Source organism: Acomys minous (assembly GCF_964271855.1).
Source record: "Acomys minous genome assembly, chromosome: 20".
In the NCBI taxonomy this organism is placed as follows: domain Eukaryota; kingdom Metazoa; phylum Chordata; class Mammalia; order Rodentia; family Muridae; genus Acomys; species Acomys minous.
Window position 1 is genome coordinate 19,713,090 of NC_140502.1, and position 11,195 is coordinate 19,724,284.

The 11,195-nt window shown below is 51.8% G+C and overlaps 1 long non-coding RNA gene across 1 annotated transcript in view; it reads left to right on the top strand.

Moving 5' to 3' along the window:
* The window catches only part of LOC311591619, a 23,892-nt gene extending 14,185 nt beyond the window's left edge, over positions 1–9,707 (top strand). The window contains exons 2-3 of the long non-coding RNA XR_014777145.1: positions 8,576–8,656; positions 9,581–9,707. This is a non-coding gene — a long non-coding RNA (uncharacterized lncRNA). The remainder of the gene's footprint in view (positions 1–8,575; positions 8,657–9,580) is intronic.
* The last annotated feature ends 1,488 nt before the right edge of the window (positions 9,708–11,195 follow it).

Sequence of the window (11,195 nt, forward strand, 5' to 3'; positions counted from 1 at the left end):
CAAGTCCAGGACAGCCAAGGCTACACAGAGAAACCCTGTCTCGAAAAATAAAAAATAAAACTAAAAATAAAAAGTAAGGGATCAGAGTCAAGCCTAGGGTGAATCCCCGCTCTAGCCATCTCAGGGGACCCACACCAACAAAGAAGGATGTCAGACCCTCTCAGCACTCAGCCCAGCTGCCTCCCGGGACCCCGCGAGCCCCCACAGGGGTGGGATGGACAGGCAGACAGGGAGGTCCGATGGGCCGACAGATGCAGGGCCTGACCGGGGTTGGGGTACGGGGGTGGGAAACAGATCCAGGCTGGGCTGGCCTCGGTGACCGCGGGGCCGCCTCCCGGCTGCCTTCCGCTCCCCGGAAGCGCTGAGTCGTCGCTGCCTTATCTGGCGGCCGCTATTTCGGGCTCCGCTCGCAGCAGCGCGGTGACTATTTTTAGCGGCGTTCGGGTAAAAATGGACCCGCCGCGCGCGCGGGTGGCCGAGGCCGTGCGCGCCCGGGGAGCCGGGGACGCGCCTGAGTCACCGCCGCGCAGAACCTTCCAGGAGCCCGGGGAGCGGTTTAGGAGGGGGCATCGCGGAATGGGGAAACCGAGGCAGGCAGGCACCTCCCCACCGCCCGCCTCCCCTCTCCGGGGGGCTTGTAACGAGGGCTAAAGGGCTGACTGCAAGGTAGCATCCGCAACTTCAGCTTGGATCTCTCTCTCTCTCTCTCTCTCTCTCTCTCTCTCTCTCTCTCTCTCTCTCTCTCTCTCTGTCTCTGTCTCCCCCCCCGCCCCCCCCCCCGCCCCATCTCTCTGCCTCTGTCTTTCTGTGGCTTTCAGCTTCTTTGCCTCTACGTCTCTCTGTTCCCTTCCTCCTTCCCCCTCCCTCTCCGCTCTCCTCTTTTGTCTTTGAGACAAGGTCTCACTATGTATTAACTCACAGAGATCTACCGGCCTGTCTCCTGTGTGTCCCCCCCCTTCCCTCCCTCTCCCACTTCCGCCTTCCTTCCTCTCTGCCTGTCTGTCTCTGTCTGTCTGTCTGTCTGTCTGTCTGTCTGTCTCTCTCTCTCTCTCTCTGTGTGTGTGTGTGTGCGCGTGTGTGTGTGTCTGTGGGTTACACACCTTTGCTTCTAACACTCAGGAAAGGCAGGCAGATATCTCTAAGAAAGGCCAGCCTGGTCTACATATGAGTTCCAGGCTAGCCAAGGCGGCATAATGAGATATTTTTTTCAACACAAACACACACACACACACACACACACACACACAGAGAGAGAGAGAGAGAGAGAGAGAGAGAGAAACAACTTTGTGGAGTGGGCCCCTAGGGTTGAACAGGGTTGTATGTGGCAGGCCTGGTGCTTGGCCGTGGGGACACAGCATTAACCTTCATGCTGTCTGTGATATGGGGGGGGGAGGGGAGACCCCAGCACATGGTCCACAGTGCATTGTGAGAGCTGAGAAGCTCCCAGCAGCCATGGAGGACCATGGAGGAATGAAAAGTATCAGACCAGGCTCTGGCTCCTGTGGACAGGAAGGTGGACACCCCTGGCCTCCGCAGACAGCCTGCCTTGTGAGGGAGGACACCCCGGGCCACCGCAGACAGCCTGCCTTGTGAGGGAGGACACCCCGGGCCACCGCAGACAGCCTGCCTTGTGAGGGAGGACACCCCGGGCCACCGCAGACAGCCTGCCTTGTGAGGGAGGACACCCCGGGCCACCGCAGACAGCCTGCCTTGTGAGGGAGGACCAAGGGCGATGCCGACAGGATCACACAGCCTGGGCCTCCCAGACTCCCAGCCACCATGCAGCAAAGCTTAGCACGATGCTGAACCTGGGCTCACAGCAATGGAGCTCAGAGCTACTTCTGGGAGGCCTTGGGGACAGAAGCAGGCCTTCATCGGAAATTTCTCAGCCTTGACCGAACACTGGCTTAGGAAAATATATTGGCCTCCCAACTAAGTAAACAGCACAGAGAGTGGAGGGGAGGGAGAAAAAGAGAGAAAAAAAAAAAGTGAATATCCAGCTTCAGTCACAGATTGCACCATGAAATTGCTGTCTGCTGTCTGCATTTTCATGTTTCTCTGTGAGTTCCCCCAGGGCAAACTCTGCGTATTATTTATTTATTTACTTATTTATTACTGGGAAGTACAAGTGTCATATGTGTGGATGTCACGGGACAGCTTTGTGGACTTGCTTCTTTTCTTTTTTCTTTTTCTTTCTCTCTCTCATTTTATTTATTTATTTTTGGATTTTTGAGACAGGGTTTCCCTGGGTAGCCTTCGCTGTCCTAGACTCGCTCTGTAGACCAGGCTGGCCTCGAACTCACAGCGATCCGCCTGCCTCTGCCTCCCGAGTGCTGGAATTAAAGGCGAGCGCCATCGCGCCTGGCTCTTTTCTTTTTCTTGAGACAGGTTTCTCTGGGTAGCCTTGGCTGTCCTGGAACTTTCTCTGTAGAGCCGACTGGCCTCGGACTCACAGAGACCCACTTGCCTCTGCCTCCCAAGTGCTGAGATTAAAGGGGTGAGCCATACACGTGCACCTTTTTTTTTTTTTAAGATTTATTTTGCTTTATGTGCGTGACTACTGTGCCTGCATGTATGAACCATATAGAGTGCAGAGCCCAAAACGGCACTGAATTCCTGTTATGGGCTGTTTTGCGCCACTAATTGAGGGCTGGAGAACTGTCTTAGTTACTGTTCTATGCCTGTGATGAAACCTCACGCCCAAGGCAACTGTTAGAAGGAAGGAAGGAAGCATTTAACGGGGGTCGGGGGGGGGGGCTCGCTTACAGTTTCAGAGCGTGAGAGCCCCATGACCATCATGGCAGGGGAGTGTGGCAGCAGGCACACAGAGGAGGCATTGGAGCAGGAGCTAGTCAGGAGAGTGGGCGGGGCCCTGGAGAGTGTGGGCGGGGCCGAGGAAGTATACGGGCGGAGTCCAAGAGAGTGGGCGTGGCCCACCTCCTAGTGACACACCTCCTCCAACAAGGCCACGCCTCCTAACGCGTCTTAAGCAGTTCTATCTGCCTAGAAACCAAAGATTCGAATCTATGCGCCTATAGGGGCTATTCTCACTCAAGGCGCAGGTTCACGAGCAGTCTGTATTCTCAACCAGGACTGTGAACTTCTGGTCCTACTGCTTTCACCTCCCAAACGATAAGAGAACAGGATTGCACCACCAAGCCCAATAAGTATGTGGTGCTGGAAATTGAACCCCGGAGCTTCGTGGTTCCTAGGCAAGGACTCTACCCACCCAGCCACATCCTTGGATGTGAAATAACCTATCCATTTGCTATTTCATGTAACGACGTGATGGTCACACTATTTTAGGAAAAAAGCTTACTATGCTATGCCCGCCATGGTGGCTCCTAGCTGTCCAAGCCTCCTGTGCCTCGGCCACCACTCACTGGCCCCAACGGGGTCACATGCCTGCCCCCAGGCAATCACAGTCACCTGTGGGCAGACGATTGAGCTGGGCCAGTATGTGGTGGGTGAATTTGCCTGAAAAGGTAGAGCAGACTGAACCCTAGGGTAGCTGCCCTTTGGAACAAGAGCCTTGCCCAGCCACCTGGATGGCACTAACAGAACAGCAGGCTGAGCATCTGGGTCCCTGTGGCCCGGAGCGGTTAGGGAGGCAAGACAGGTTTTCTTCCGTGTTAAACGTATGAGAACAAACAGTACCTTCCCTACCAGGGTGAGGGTGAGCATTCAGCCCACAGTTTGGCAGGGAGCGGGTGCTGGGTGGCAGGCGGCTGCTACTTTAAAAAAAAAACAAAAAACAAACCAGTCACCAATATTACCACTGCTGCTGCTGAGCCGTGTCTATGAGCTGGAGGGTCACGAGCTCCCTGGCTCGGGAGGGAACCAAACCGAGGCTGAGCAAACCTGAGATGGGAGCTTATACTCTCCATCATCCTAAAGGCAGAGTTGGCCACTGAGCCTCCTGTTAGTCCCTCTCTGGATGGAGGGGGAGGGGGAGGGGGAGGGGGAGGGGGAGGGGGAGGGAGGAAGTCAGAGGTATGAGAGCCTGGCACTGTTATTAGCCTTGGCTCTCAATAAGGCTTGCCTGCCTGGTTCACTGTCACCAAAGCCTTCTGGCTTCCTCCCCTCCCTCCCTCCCTCCTTGTCTCCCTCCCTCCTTTCCTCCCTCTCTCCCTCCTCTTCCTTCTTTCTTTTTTCTTTTTATTTTTTTGGTTTTTTTTTTTTTCGAGACAGGGTTTTTCTGTGTAGCCCTGGCTGTCCTGGACTCACTTTGTAGACCAGGCTGGCCTCGAACTCACAGAGATCCGCTTGCCTCTGCCTCCTGAGTGCTGGGATTCAAGGCATGCGCCATTGCGCCCGCCCATCCTTCTTTCTTTGAGTTTTCCTTGGCCTCAGAGAGCACCTGAGCCTCCTCCACTGTTGCAGCCCCACAGGGTACCTGGGCACACTGAGAGAGCACATAAAGTTTATCAGGAGTAACCAACACTGGGGGATTCTAGGCAGAGGCTCTACCACTGAGCCACACCCCCAGCCCCACACTGGGGGATTCTAGGCAGAGGCTCTACCACTGAGCCACGCCCCCAGCCCCTCACTGGGGGATTCTAGGCAGGGGCTCTACCACTGAGCCACGCCCCCAGCCCCTCACTGGGGGATTCTAGGCAGGGGCTCTACCACTGAGCCACGCCCCCAGCCCCTCACTGGGGGATTCTAGGCAGGGGCTCTACCACTGAGCCACGCCCCCCAGCCCCTCACTGGGGGATTCTAGGCCGAGGCTCTACTACTGAGCCACGCCCCCAGCTTCTCACTGGGGGATTCTAGGCAGGGGCTCTACCACTGAGCCACGCCTCCCAGACTCTCAGCTTTGCTAGTTTCTGTGACATTCCCAGCAGAGTCACATTTGTCTACATTTTATGAATTAAAAACAACAACAACAACAACAACAACACAAAACTGTATCCAGTTCTCAAGAGCTTGAGAGATGATTTCCATCTGTTCCTTCCTAACACGGGCTACATGGCAAGACCCTGTTTGGAGAGAGTGAAGCAAACTAAAACCTCAGACTCTGGTTGAAGGATGACTGAGCCAGAAAGGGTAACGGTGCAAAAGCAGGGCAGGGTGGTGCACGCCTTTAATCCCAGTACTTGGAGTTCAAGGCCAGGCTGGTCTACAAAGTGAGTCCAGGACAGTCAAGGCTACAGAGAAATCCTGTCTTGAAAACTAAACTAAAACTAAAAAAAAGAAAAGAAAAGAAAAATGAAAGAAAGAAAGAAAGACAGAAAAAGGGTAAAGTTGCTTGCCTGAAAAGTCTGACAACTTGAGATAGATGCCCGGAACCCATATAAACATGGGACAGAACCGGCTCCCTCCACAGGTGTGCAGTGGCACGCACTCCGTCCTCGTAATAAGTAACACTGTCAGGAACCCCTAAGGCTCTCGCCAAGTATGGTGGTTCCCACTTATGACCTCACCACTTAGGAAGCTGACGCAGGTGTATTGCTGATATTTGGGGGGAGGGTTTAGTTTCTTCCCAGGCCATCCTGGCCTATATAGCAAGGTCCTGCTGCAAAACAGAAGAACACACAACTGGACTTGATGTCCCACACTGCTCATCCCAGCACGTGAGGCTGTGAGGCGGGAGGGCCAAGAATTAAGGTCAGCCTGGGCTATGAGAGACCCTGTCCTTAAGGAATTAATCTAAATTAAGTAGTAAATAAATAGATTTATTGTGAACATATTATATTTGTTGTAGACTATTATATTTATTATATTGTGTATAAGTGATAAATAGGTTAATTAAATAATAATTAAAATTAAATACAAAATAGTCACCACACCGGCAAGAAGGCTGAGTGAATAAAGACATTTGCCACCAAGACTGATGACCTGGGTTCAACTCCAAGACCCAGATGGTAGAAGGAAGGAGAAAAATCATTCTTAAAAGTTGTTCTTTGGAGGCTGGAGAGATGGCTCAGCGGTTAAGAGCCCTGGCTGCTCCTCCAGAGGTCCTGAGTTCAATTCCCAGCAACCACATGGTGGCTCACAACCATCTATAATGAGATCTGGTGCCCTCTTCTGGCATGCAGATAGAACATTGTATACATAATAAATAATCTTTTCTAAAATAATTTATTTATTTTTATTGTATGTACATTGGTGTTTTGCCTGCATGTATGTCTGTGTGAGGGTGCCAGATCTTGGAGTTACAGACAGTTGTGAGTGCCATGTGAATGCTGGGAATTGAACCCGGGTCCATCAGAAGAGCAGTCAGTGCTCTTAACCGATGAACCATCTCGCCAGCCCCCAAATAATCTTTCTTTAAAAAAAGTTGTTTTTGACTTTCATATGAGTGCTGAGCACATGTTCCCCTCCCCAAGAAATGTAAAAACAAAAGCCAGGGAGTGGTGGCACATGCCTTTAATCCCAGCACTTGGGAAGGCAGAGGCAGGACGTTCTCTGTGAGTTTGGGGCCAGCCTGGTGTACAAAAAGAGAAACTCTGTCCTGAAAAACAAAAACAAAACAAAAACAAAATCACAAATGTAATAAATGATAACTATTATTATAAAACATCAAAACCAGCCACATTTGGTGAATGGCCTTGGTGTGTGACAACGCATCAGAGACAGTGGCCTAATGTTCTGAGTGACAGGAGATTGCTCTGGCTTGCATACCAGCCCTGGAGCTGCCCAGCTGTGACGTTAAGGCCCTCGGAGGCCCAGGTCATGCATCTACAAATCAGAAGTCCTCCCAGGCTGGGGTGGTGCTCAGTGGTCAGAGTGCTCTCTTAGCACTTGTGGAATCCTGGGTCCCATCCCCAGCATCACATAACCAAATGTGGTTGTATCTGCCGTCGTGGCCCTGGGCAAGTGGAGGCAGGACGATCAGGAATTGAAAGTCATCTTCTTCAGCCACATAGTGAGTCTGAGGCTGGGCTGGGTTATGGTAGACACTGGCCAGAGGTGGGGGCAGGAAGAGGGGGACAGGACGGAGAAGCTGGGCTGGCAAAATGCCTCAGTGGCAAAGCTGTTTGCTACCCAAACCAGGCTGCCTGAGTCCTATCCCTGGAATGTGTGTAAAGATGGAAGGAGAGAGCTTGGTGGTGATGGTGGCGCACGCCTTCAATCCCAACACTTAGGAGGCAGAAGCAGGCGGATCTCTGTGAGTTCGAGGCCAGCCTGGTCTACAACGTGAGTCCAAGACAGCCAGGGTTACACAGAGAAACCCTGCCTTGAAAAAAAAAAAGATGGAAGGCAAGAATTAACTCTACCAACTTGTTCTCTGACATCCATCTTTGTGTCATTTGTATGTACACACACACACACACACTTGTAATAATAAGAAAAAGAATTTTTTAAAAAATCTGGCGGAGCCGGGCGTGGTGCCGCATGCCTTTAACCCCAGCACTCTGAACACAGAAGCATCTCTGTGAGTTTTATCTCTGTGAGTTCGAGGCCAGCCTGGTCTACAGAGCAAATCCAGAATAGCCAGGGCTACACAGAGAAACCCTGTCTTGGGGAAAAAAAAAAATCGGGCCACGCGTAATGGTACATGGTGCACGCCTTTAACCCCAGCACGTGGGAAGCAGGGGCAGGCGGATCTCTGTAAGCTCAAGGCTAGCCTGGGCTACGTAGTGAGTTCTAGGCTAGCTTGAAATACATAGAGACTCTGCCTCAAATGTATACATACATAAATACGTACATGCAGGCAGACAGACATATTCACATTCATACATATACACATGTACACATGCATACACACATTCATGAATACGTTCATACACACATACGTACAGACACACACATTCCTACATGCACACGTACAGAATTCATACATACATACATACATTCATAAGGTAACAGGCCTGTGGGAAAGATTAAGCTTTGTCACAGGTGGAAGCAATCTTGGCGGGCTTTACCCTTGGGGCACACCATGAATAACTTGTGACAGACTGTTTGGAGCCTTCCTGGGCTTGGAATTCAGGAAGCCGACCTGGGAACCCCACCGTGGCTATTGTTTTCCTAATTGACCCTCGAAGGGAGAAGGAGACCAAGGAGACCTCCCTTTGTATGTGACTGGAAAGGTGGGGGGAAGACAAAACAACAGGTTGAGACAGGAGATTGCGTGGAGAGGAGCAACCGGCCGGACCAACACGAGGGACGGAGAGACACCTAAGGACCCGTCCTGTGGAACGGATACCGGAAGGTTCACTCTTCTGTCCCCTTTAACCTTTTTTTCCTTCTTGTGTAAGCTAGTTGGGTTGTATATTAAAGTTTAATTGTTAAAAAAAACAGAGCCAACACAGGCCTGCACCCTTATGGGACACTTAGGCACTGATGGGGATCGAACCCACAGCGTTGTCAATGCCAGGCTAATGTCCTACCGAGAGAGCTGTTCTACCGCCATTATTTTATTTTACTAAGACGGGGTCTTGTTGAGCAGCCCAGCTTGACCTCTAACCTCTCATCCTCTGGCCTCAGCCCTTGGGGAGGCTGGCCATGTGGGTGGGGCCTCCTCGCCCAAGTTTAGGATTGTTAAGTCTTTGCCAATGACCATCTTTGGACCGTCACCGGTCTCCCTCACGTTTAATTTTTGTGTCCGGTCTGCTGTGATTCCCTGCAGGCTCCATGAGAAGAACTATAAAGTCGGCTGAGTGTCCCGGATGCTGGGACCCGCGTGACCTCAGGACCAGGTAGCTCTGGTGTAAGTGGCACAGGGGGTGGGGGTGGGGGCACTGTCAGCCTGGCTGAGCTTCTCCAATAAGCATGTTGCAGAGCAATACTCTTGAGGTTGAAAGGAGGCTCCTGGGCCGTTCCTGCCCATTGCACCTGCAGCTGGCACAGACAGCAAGGGGCTGCTGTTTTGTTGTTGTTGCTGTTGTTTATTTGTTTTGTTTGTTTGTTTTTCTTTTTGAGACAGGGTCTCTCTCTGTAGCCTTGGCTGTCCTGGACTCGCTTTGTAGATCAGGCTGGCCTCAAACTCGCAAAAGATCCGCCTGCCTCTGCCTCCCAAGTGCTGCGATTTACAGGCGTACGCCACCCTGCCTGGCTTGCCGACAGTTTTTTTTTTTTTAAATCTTTTTATTTAATTTTAATTTATGTGCATTGGTGTGAGGGTGTCAGATCTTGGAGTTATAGACAGTTGTGAGCTGCCATGTAGGTGCTGGGAATTGAACCTGGGACCTTTAGGAAGAATAGGCAGTGCTCTTAACCACTGAGCCAACTCTCCAGCCCTTGCTGACAGTTTTTAACCCGTGCTAATCAGCTTAATTCAATCTATCTTTAGCTCTTTCTTGTGTTGCCCTGAGCACTGCTCCATTTATCCCAGGCCAGTAGGTCACAGAGGGACAGTGCTCTAAAGTTAAGTGTATGAATCCTTGCACCTTTGGAGGCAGGGACAAGCTGCACTTCAGGCAGAAGGAACATTCTGGGGCACCAATACTGAAGGCACGTTACAGCCGGTGGCTGTCTGTGGCCAATGTGTCAATGCCTCCAGGTGTAAAACATGTCGGTCCTCATCCTGGCGAGAAGTAGGTGTGTATATCTGGTCCAATTCCCCTGGCAGAAGTCCTATCCCTGATCCAACTGCAGTGCCCCGTGCTATAGAAATCTTTTGCTGTATTTCTAGCCTTCACGGACGCATTGTCCCAAAGGACACATTGAGATGGCCTAGTAGAAGAGGTGGCCATGAAGGCGCGGGGTCGGGTCCGGTATGTTCCACTGTCCCCCATCCGGGGGCCTCCACTGCGGACCGGGTGAGTCAGCCCCGGGCGGCTCCCGCGTCATCCCGTCCGCTCTGCTCCACGCTATTTCGGGCTCCGGGCGCTATAAATAGAGGCTCTCATAGCCGAGGCGAGCCTTCCCACCCCCCCACCCCCGACTCTGCTCGGGCCCCCTGTGTCCCCGGCTCTCCGCGATCGCCGTCACCATCGCTAAGTTTAGAGGCTGTGGGGACACCGGTCTGGTCACTGCAGCCCCTCCCCACCCTCGCCTTTGAGGGTCTCCATCTGTCCAGTTCCTTTTTAGTCCAAGCCCCGAATTCTTCATCCCTTCTGGAGTGCAGAGGGGACCCCCTAGTTGATATAGTTGATACAGGAAGAAGCGCAGGAGCAGAGCTTGACTGGGTTACTTACTGAAGCAGCAAAGTCGGATCATTTGAACGCAAAAGCCTGCATCTGGGCATGCAAGGCTCAGTGCAGAAATCGAACACAGAAAGCAAACTTGGGGATGATGAAGAGCTAAGAGCAACTTTTCCCGCCCTTGACTAATGCAAACGACTCAAAGTCACAGCCGTGGGCGGCCGGGACGCAGGTTGGCTGCGGTAGGGATGAGGGATGCTCATCGCCTTTCTCGCTGGGTCTTGAGCATCCCTGCCTGGTCCAGCCCAACCCGCTCCGGAATCCTCTAGCGGGTCGTAAGCGCCCCCTGGCGGTAGAATCTAGAGTTGCAGGCTCAAGGTTTGGGATTCTACTTGGCTTGGCATCCCAGACACTCTTGACTTTTCGTTTGGATTCAGAGACGTGTGTACTGGTAGCTTTTTATTATTATTTTTTCATGGCATGAAACTCATTTTTTGTTTTATATGTGTGAGTATTCTGTGTGCCTGATGCCTGGAGAGGTCTGAACAGGGCGTCAGATCTCCTGGAACTGGAGTTACCGACAGTTACAAGCCACCCTAGGGATGCTGCGAATCGAGTCCTCAGCAAGAACAGCCAGTGCTCTTTATATATATGATTTATTTATTATGTAAACAGTATGCATCAGATCACATTATAGGTGGTTGTGAGCCACCATGTGGTTGCTGGGAATTGAACTCATGACCTCTGGAAGAGTAGTCAGAGCCTTTAACTGCTGAGCCATCTCTCCAGCCCTCAGCCAGTGCTCTTAACCTGAGCTATTTTTCCAGTCCTTGGTCCTTTATTTTGGGAAGAGAGCGTCTTCCTATGTATTCCTGGCTTATAAGGAACTCACTGTGTAGGCCAGGCTGGCCTCAAACTCACAGAGACACGATTTGCCACTGCCTCGCTACTGCTAGGGTTGAAGGCATGCACCAATGTTTTTTTTGTTTGTTTGTTTTTGTTGTTGTTGTTGTTGTTCAGGCTGGGCTGGAAGTCACTTTGTAGCACAAGCTAGTTTGGGACTTGCAGCAGTCCTCCTGCCTCAGCTTTCTCAGTGCCAGGTTTACAGGCGTGCTGGTGGTTGCCACCACACACTGCTGTCTTCCCCCCCCCCTTTGGTTTTTT